Below are 9,383 nucleotides of genomic sequence, written 5' to 3'. Positions count from 1 at the left end.
AGGTTTTTAATAAATTCACTATGTTTTATGCCATGGTCCAAACACAATTTAATAGTAATATACAAGTCTTAAGATCCGACAATGGGGGGAATTTGTTAACACCCAAATGAAACAATTTTGTCAAGAAAATGGGATTGTCCATCAGACCTCTTGTCCTCATACCCCCCAACAAAATGGGGTTGCCGAAAGGAAAAATCGTATTCTTTTAGAAATTACACGAGCTTTAATGATTGAGTCAAACGTTCTAAAGTCTTTCTGGCCGGAAGCTCTAGCCACGGCAACTTATCTCGTGAATAGACTTCCAACCAGAGCCCTTGATCGTAAAAATCCTCTTCAAGCCTCAACAAAATTTTATAAACCTCCGTCAAATCTAACTCTCAAACCTCGAGTCTTTGGATGTTCTGTGTTTGTTCATATCCCTAAAACAGAACGTTCTAAACTTGATGCTTGTGCTGAAAAATGTGTCTTTGTCGGTTATGGGGTCAACCAAAAAGGGTATAGGTGTTATAGTCCTAAGAAACGACATATGTTCACTACCTTAAACTGTGATTTTTTGGAGACTGAGTACCTCTATACTACCCAACACACGAGTCAGGGGGAAACTGAGTTAAGTGACACTGTGAGTTGGCTAGACATACCTTCATCAGAGGAAGTAACTAACGGTACCAAATCTCAAAATGATCCATCCATCAGTACCACCTCTGAAAGTCTCCCCAATGACACTACTGAGGTAAGTACAGAATCTCCTGAAACTAATGCTACTAATTATGAAAATCAAGATTATGTGTCAGCACAGGAAAACTCAACTCATACAGGTTAACATGAATCAGACGAACCTGAGCAACAATCTTAGTCAGAACAACAATCTGAATCAGAACAAGCACAAACTGAATCTGAACAAGCACCCCAACAGCATACAGAACAATATGTGCTTCCTCCAAGGGCAAATAGGGGAGTACCACCAAAACGATATGATCCGGATCGAGAAGCCCTCAGGTCAAGGTACCCAATGGCAAATATTGCTAAAGGAGACCTATCAAAAGAAGCAAAAGCCTTCACTTCCGCAATATACTCTGAAGGAATTCCAGCAACGGTCGAACAAGCTTTAAAATCAAAAAAATGGAAGGAGGCAATGGATACTGAAATGAAAGCTTTAATGATAAATAACACTTGGGAAAAATGCATCCTTTCGGAATCAAAAAAACCTGTTGGATGTCATTGGGTATTTACAATTAAACATAAGGCAGACGGTACCGTTGAGAGATATAAAGCTCGCCTCGTGGCTAAAGGATATACTCAAACTTATGGGGTTGATTACTCAGAAACTTTCTCACATGTAGCCAAAATTGATACTATCAGAGTTCTATTTTCTGTCGCTGCAAACCAAGATTGGCCTCTTCATCAATTCGACATAAAAAATGCCTTCCTACATGGAGAACTCAAGGAAGAAGTCTACAAGGAAAGTCCACCCGGTTTCACGTCAGAATTCAAAGACAGGGAAGTTTGTCGCCTTAAGAAATTTTTATATGGGCTAAAACAATCCCCTAGGGCTTGGTTTGGGCATTTTACCTTAGCAATGAAAAAATACGGTTTTAAACAAAGTAACTCACACTTTATTTCTTAAACGAAGAAACAATCTTATCACATGTCTCCTTATCTATGTAGACGATATGATTATCACAGGTAATGATAAAGAGGAAATTTTAAATCTAAAAACCAACTTGTTTAAAGAATTTGAAATGAAAGATTTAAGGAGACTTAAGTATTTCTTGGGGATTGAAGTCCTACGATCACAACAAGGGATCTTTATATGCCAAAAGAAATATGTTCTTGATCTTCTTGCTGAAACAGGGATGATCCACTGCAAGCCTACTGATACTCCTATGATTCCAAACCAAAGGCTATACATGGAAAAAGATGCTAAACTCGCTGACAGAAGTCAATATCAAAAGATTGTGGGAAAGCTCATTTATCTTGCTCACACTCGACCAGACATAGCACATGCCGTGGGAGCTGTGAGTCAATTCATGCATCAACCTCAACACCATCATATGGATGCAGTTTGGAAGATTATTAAGTACTTGAAAGGAACAGCAGGACACGGAGTGTTATTTACAAAGAAAAACCACTTAGAGACACAAATTTATACAGATGCTGGCTACGGAGGAGAGAAAGGAGATAGAAGATCGACATCAGGATATTTTGCTCTTGTTGGAGGAAATCTTGTCACATGGAGAAGTAAGAAACAAAAAGTAGTCGCTCTCTCTGGTGCCGAGGCCGAATTTAGAGGAATTACACAAGGCGTAACTGAGGCCTTATGGATTCGAAAACTTTTAAGAGAAATTGGTTTCCCACTCAAAGAAGCCACCAAGATCTTTTGCGACAACGAAGCAGCAATAGCCATTTCAGAAAATCCTGTACAACATTATCGAACCAAACACGTTGAGATAGACAGACATTTCATCAAAGAGAAACTTGAAGCCAAAATTATATCTCTCCCATTCGTCCGATCAGAAGACCAATTGACAGACATCTTAACCAAATCAGTCAATGGAAGAGCATTCCACGAAATTCTCATCAAGTTGAATATCGGGAATCCCACTATTCAACGTGCGGGGGAGTGTTAGAATAGCTGGATCAGAATACCATCATCATTTCCATACTTAGAAGATTTGGACAGCTAGGCTCCAACGGCTAGGTTATTCATTTTGAATACCTTCCATAGTTGTTTAGGCTCCTGACCATAATTAGAGTCTTTTGTTCTTGTATAAATAGAGATAGCAACACCATTTGTAATTCATTCAAAAACCTGTATTCAATAAAGCTTATACAATTCTTTTTCATTAACAATAATTACCTTCATAAAGTGTGCTGAATATCCCAAATTCATAGTACATCATCTGTCCAATAACAATTAAATCTCATTAGTTAATTACAACCATAAATACACGTTACACACACACACACATATATATATATATATATGTATATATATATATATATATATATATATATATATATATATATATGTATATATATATATATATGTATATATATATATATATATGTATATATATATATGTATATATATATATATATATATATGTATATATATATATATATATATATACTAGTGAAATGACCCGTGAAACCACGTCTGATCAAACGAAACAATTTAATAATATGTTTTAGGTATTAAGTGAATATAAACCCTAAACCCTCTTCCAACTAAGAAATTTGTCGTTGTTTTTACAAACATATAGATGTACTTAACTTTGTCAGAATAAATGAACTACATTTATTCTCTCACCACCCTCTTCTAATTTTCATCACAATTACTATTTTTTTTGTCATAAAAGCGTACATTACAACCTTTTATTGGGACATATATTTCGCATATATATGTAATGTAATTAATCTCGTAAAGATAACCAATATTTGAATAATAATAATAATATTATAAAAATGATTATAATTATAATTATCATAATAAATAATAATAAAGTTTGCTTCAAATTGAGCATATATATTTTTAATAATAATTATTAGTAATAACCAAATGCCTCTTGAAATTTTTTTATAAATTAAAATAAAATTATTATATGAAGATTATACAATATGCTTCAAAGTTGGTACATATGCTCATGAGATATTTTGTAAAAGATTGCACAATTTATTTTAAAGTTTGTACATATAGTCATAAGGGTGTTTTATCATAAGGCTATACATAATGTTTCAAATATTGTACATTTGTACATATGTTAATGGATGTGTTTTACTATAAGATTGTACATAATGTTTCAAATATTATACATATGATCATGTGGATGTTTTATCATAATGTTGTATTTTTTAACATGTTAATTTTTTTAGTAAATACAATTAATTATTTTAATGACATCATCATAGGGGGTTTATAACTTTTCTCTTTAATTTTTTATATTTCACATTTTTCTTTTTAAAGTTAGTCATGAATGTCAAGAAAAGGTGAATATATATGAACATATAAAAAAGACATTTAGTGATGAATGTTATTATTTTGAGTAAAATGCTCGAAGAATAACATTCATCACGATGAATGTTGTTATTCCTGATGATGATGAATGTCATTCTTTTAGCATTTTCTGGTCAAAATAACGAAGTAACATTTATCACAAAAATTCATTTTTAATGTTCATATTTTCACCTGATCTTAATGTTTATGAAATATTTCAACATAAAAAAATAACAAAAAATTTAATCTACTCTTTCGTCTTAAAATCTATTTCCCTCTTAAATAAAACACTATATATATATATATATATATATATATATATATATATATATATATATATATATATATATATATATATATATATATATATATATATATATATATATATATATATATATATATATATATATAAAAGACTAGATAATGCTAACTAGAAAAACCTGAGGTTGAGATTTTCCATAACTTAGGGTGCCCTTGTTTTTAGTGAAGTCTAAATTACTCCACCCCAAACTATATAATACTCTTTTCTCAACACTTGCCATTGGTTGGACTTTTATCGCACCTTCAATTTCCATGGATAAAGATGATATATTATACTTAGTCGTACATAACATCATTGGGGACATTTCTGGATCAAACACAACTTTTATCAACAATTGACAATATTCGGTGCTAAGACTTGTTAAGGTAGGTGGTGGATGTTTGATTGATGTCTGCTTGCGACAGTAATTCATACTAAGTGATTCAAGACGAGGAAGGGTTCTCACACAATTAGGCATTGAAACAATTGGATTTTCATCTAACATTAATTCCTTCAACATAGGTAGGCTACTTAACTCCATAGGAAATGATTCATCAGACAAATAATTATTTTGAAGTGACAACGTTACTAATGAATGTGGAAAAGAAACTGCAAAGAACTTTAAGTTTCGTTGTGTAGACATCACAATGGAAGAGGAAGATGTGTGTGAGTGTTTACTAATGTTGCTAAGGTTGAGCATCTCTAGTGAACCCATATCCCTCTTACCAAAATTACAAGCATCTAGCACTAGTGTTCTAACCTTCTCCAACTTTAGTAACGGAAGTTATTCAAGCTTGGTGCAGTAACTCAGATCAATGAATACAAGCTCAGAACATAGCTCAACCGATTCACAAACCTCAATCAAACTTGTGCAATATGTGGCAGTTAACCTCTCAAGTTTATGATATTCAAAAAAACCATCTAAAGTACGAAGCTGTTTGCAGAAACTCACATCAAGGATCTTTAATGATACAAGCAATCGTGTATCTTCTGATGAGGATCCAGTCAACTGCCGGAAAGGGTATACATAATAAGTAAATTGTAGTGACACGGTATAAAAGAGCACTAATAATTGAAGTGGATCATTCTAACTTCTTACCTTTTGCCTCATTCCAGGACTACTAGAAAACGTGTCAATAGATGTGATATTGCTGTAAGACATGTCAAGAGCAACTAGCTTCTTCATTGGTAAGTTTGAAGGCATAGACTCTAAAGGGAACCATTGCATGCACAACCATCTTAATAAGACCCATTGAGTCGCACATAATTAAGTTGTAGTAGCATTAGCTTATCCATCCCACTTAATGCATTTGTTTCCAACTCAAATAATGACCCGCGTAACTTTTCATTTCTAATCATTTTCATGTCTAGGGCAAGGCCTTTAACATTTTTCGTACCCTATAAAGAAAGGACCCTTAAAATAATTAAGATGATTTACATGATAAATAAATCAAATAAAATTCACTACTACCGTAATATTGAATATGATAGCATGTATGGCCTCTTACCGTCTTTTTCTTCAACACTTTGTATGACTCTGTATGACGCCATAATCTACTACGCTCCTCGGGCTTCTCGGGTGATTCTTGGCGTACTTCATTTCTTCCCATCTCTTGAATAAGTGAATGCATCATCAACACATTAGAGTACTTATCTTCTCGAAGAAGGCATCTTTCAATGAGACGAGAGATCCCACTTATAGCTTTTATATCACATGCCTTTAATATTGTTTCAGAGAAATCTCTCCTCTTTCCAATAAAAAAAAAGCAATATGCTTAAACAATTCCTTGTCATTTTTGGATTCCAAATTGTCAAAGCTCCTTTTCAAGATTTTGTTTATACGAGAAACAGCGCCTTCTGGTCCTTGTTCTAGCATATCAATGCATTCTTTCCAATGAGCCACATCTTTGTTAAGTAGAGAGCTGCCCAAAACTATAAGAGCCAATGGATGTCCTTTACAATAGTTCACGATCTTATATGAAACCTCTTTATAGTCTTCTGTACATACTTCACATTTAAAAGCATGAAAATATAAAAGACGTACTGATTCATGGTAAAATAAGCCTTCAATTAAGTGTTGTGTATGCTTAGGTTGAACATGGAGGTTGACTAGTGCACAATGCTCTGTCAACGACAAGTTGTTGGTCGTAATTATAATTTTGCTTCCTGGATAAAGACCTTTATTTCCTAGTAACTCATTTAACTGTTCGACACTATCAATATCATCAAGAACTAGAAACACCTTTTTACGGGCTAGTGTTCTTTCAATAATGGAGGTGTATTCAGAAACACGATCCACATGAACTGGACTTGTTTTCAGAATGTTGCCAAGAAGCTGTTTTTGTAAACCAAGCATTCCATTGAATTGAGCCTTACTGATACTTTCAATAAAACTACACGCTTCAAATTCACAACGATGTAACTCAAAGATGTGATTGGCTACATACGTCTTTCCGATCCCACTCATGCCCGAACTGGTAAGAATGTCGACCGTATTTGAGGAGACATCTTTCAACCATGAAGTGATGAAATCAATGGAATCCTCCCTTCCAATAAGTAGTGGCAGAGAACTACTTATGGTTCCACCTAATCTGCGGTAGATGTCCTCGATAATTTCTTCTATAAACTTCACTTCTGGCCTGAAAATTAGTAGTCAAAGTGGTCAACCATATAAGATTCATTTGAGGTTTACTCTTCACTCTATTTTTAAATTTTCCGAAACATTTATGATTTTATGTTACAGTAAATTGTAATTGTATATATCTTATTTCGTTAATTACTTTAATTTAATTGAGCTATATAAGATAACCCAAAAATTAGTTTTAAAGATTGGTAGGAGAATTAACAACTTCAAACATTCAAAAGAAGTTTACCTGTCCTTTGCATCAAACCCTTTTAAATCAGCAACTTTTGTTAGTGCTTACTTCCACTTTTCTATCTTTTTAGCCAACACACGTTTTTCCCCCAAATCTGACTCTGCTTCCATCTTCTTCTTATGTTCATCCATTGCAACTTTAAAGCTTTTTTGTTGCTTTCTAACATCAGTGGGCTCCACATGATAGAAGATCGGAATTACAATATGTCTGCAGGTCTTATGTTGCTCAAGAATCAGTACGAGTTCATCAAGGCACCACGTTGAAGAGGCATAATTTTTAGACAACACAATAACAGAAGCCCGAGAATGTTTTATAGCTATCTCCAATTCCGGTTTTAAATATAGCCCGGTATGAATCTCTTCATTGTCCAAAAAGGTTTTGAGGTTAGCACCCTCAAAGGCATTGTGGAGGTGATTAGTGAAGTTATTACGGGTATCAGCACCTCGAAAACTTAGAAAAACATCATACTTTTGATTACCAGAAGAATATGATTCTGAAAGTTCAGTGAGGATTACCATTTTAGTGAATTGTAAAAGGTTTTAGTGAATAGTGATTTGAGAGATGAGTAAACAAGTAGGAGGATATGGTTGTACTAATTACCCATCTAATATTGGGGAGAGTAAACTCTTCAACCCTATTGGTCCACTTGGCACTCCTTCTCACACATTATCCCTGTTCATCTCGCTGCTATTCTCCACCACACAAACCATTAGCGTGTTAGGGTATATCACCAAGTTATCTGATCCATCACCATACCATTATTTTCTGATCTTCATCACCATACGATCTATGCTCTGATTTTCACCATCTCCTGTGATTCATCACCATTCGACATCTTGAACATCTACTCGATCTATCGTCTTCTTCGATTGCCAACCTCCGCAGGTAACATTCGCTACTTTTAGTTTAGTTTTTTTTTTAAGTCAGTAACGAAGCGATGATAGCCGTTTGTCATCAGGAAGGAAGCGATGACAGTCGATTGTCAGTAGATTTAGGGAATTTACTTTGTGGTTTGATTTGGGATTGGTAAGTTTAGGGTTTCTTTGAATGTTTTTTTTTTGGGGGGTTTATATTTCTGATAAATGTTTCAGGTGATGATGATTGTTTTTTTAGCTGTTGTTTATGCGGCTATTGGAAATCTTCAGGTTGTTTTCGGCTGTCAGTGTTTCCAACCAATTTACAAGCTCAAAGATGTAATGTATTGTGTTGTTTTTTAATGTTGTTATTCAACCCATTTTTCAATTTGATTATGTATGCTTGGTAGTCTTAGTTTATGTGTTTTGAATTTAATGTTTTTGTTGTAAGGAACATGTATTTCTGTAAAAAAAATGGCAGATGATGATGATTGTTTTTTTAGCTGTTATTTATGGCGTTAGACGGTTCTTGGTTTTCGATGATCTTTATTGTTCGATCTGTTGTTGGAAAAGTTAGAAAGTGGATGTTCAATTCAATTACTGTTGAGTGAGTGTCGAAAAGAAAAAAACATATACTAGCGGGGCAAAATGCAAATAACAGCTTAGTTGACTTTATATATCGAACTAAGCCTTGGTTCATTGTTATATATAATTACTTTACTTTATCCATCGATAATAGCTGTTCATAGCTGCATGTCGTTGTTCACTTATTTGTGTTAACAGTATTATTTACTTAACTGCTTCGGTTGTTTGTTATTTCAGATTGATTATATGGAAACATACAAAAGGGAATGATGATCATTTTTGTACGATACAGAAGCGCTCATAAAAGTTGTACCCTTATGCTGGCAGGGCAGCTTGCAGATTGCAGCCATACGATTCAGTATTAATTAGTTGACTTTATGCATTGATTTGAGCCTCGGTTTCTTAACCGGTTTTTTTTTTGTGATTCTTGGTTTTCGATGATCTTTATTGATCAATCTGTTGTTTGAAAAGATAAGAAATTTATGGTCAATTCAAACACTATTGGTTGACTGTTAATATAAAAATAGAATCGTATACTGGCGGGGCAAAATGCAGGTTGCAGCCATACGGTTTGATACTTTCTTACTTGACTTTATACATCGAGCTTAACCTCGGTTCATTGTTATATTTACTCGCTTTACTTTATGCATCGATAATAGCTATTGATAGCTGCATGTCATTGTTCAGTTATTTGTGTTAATTGTGTTATTTGCTTAACTGCTACGGTGGTTTGTCATTTCAGATTGATTATATGGAAAGATACAAAAGGCAAT

General features: G+C 33.8%; 1 pseudogene; it reads right to left on the bottom strand.

Annotated features, from left to right (window-relative positions):
• Window positions 1-2,801: 2,801 nt before the first annotated feature.
• Window positions 2,802-7,689, bottom strand: LOC139875051 (disease resistance protein RUN1-like; annotated as a pseudogene).
• Window positions 7,690-9,383: the final 1,694 nt, after the last annotated feature.

The sequence above is a fragment of the Rutidosis leptorrhynchoides genome, chromosome 11, assembly GCF_046630445.1.
Source record: "Rutidosis leptorrhynchoides isolate AG116_Rl617_1_P2 chromosome 11, CSIRO_AGI_Rlap_v1, whole genome shotgun sequence".
Taxonomy (NCBI): Eukaryota; Viridiplantae; Streptophyta; class Magnoliopsida; order Asterales; family Asteraceae; genus Rutidosis; species Rutidosis leptorrhynchoides.
Note: the sequence above shows the minus strand (reverse complement) of the source record. Positions and strands in the feature narration are given on the sequence as shown.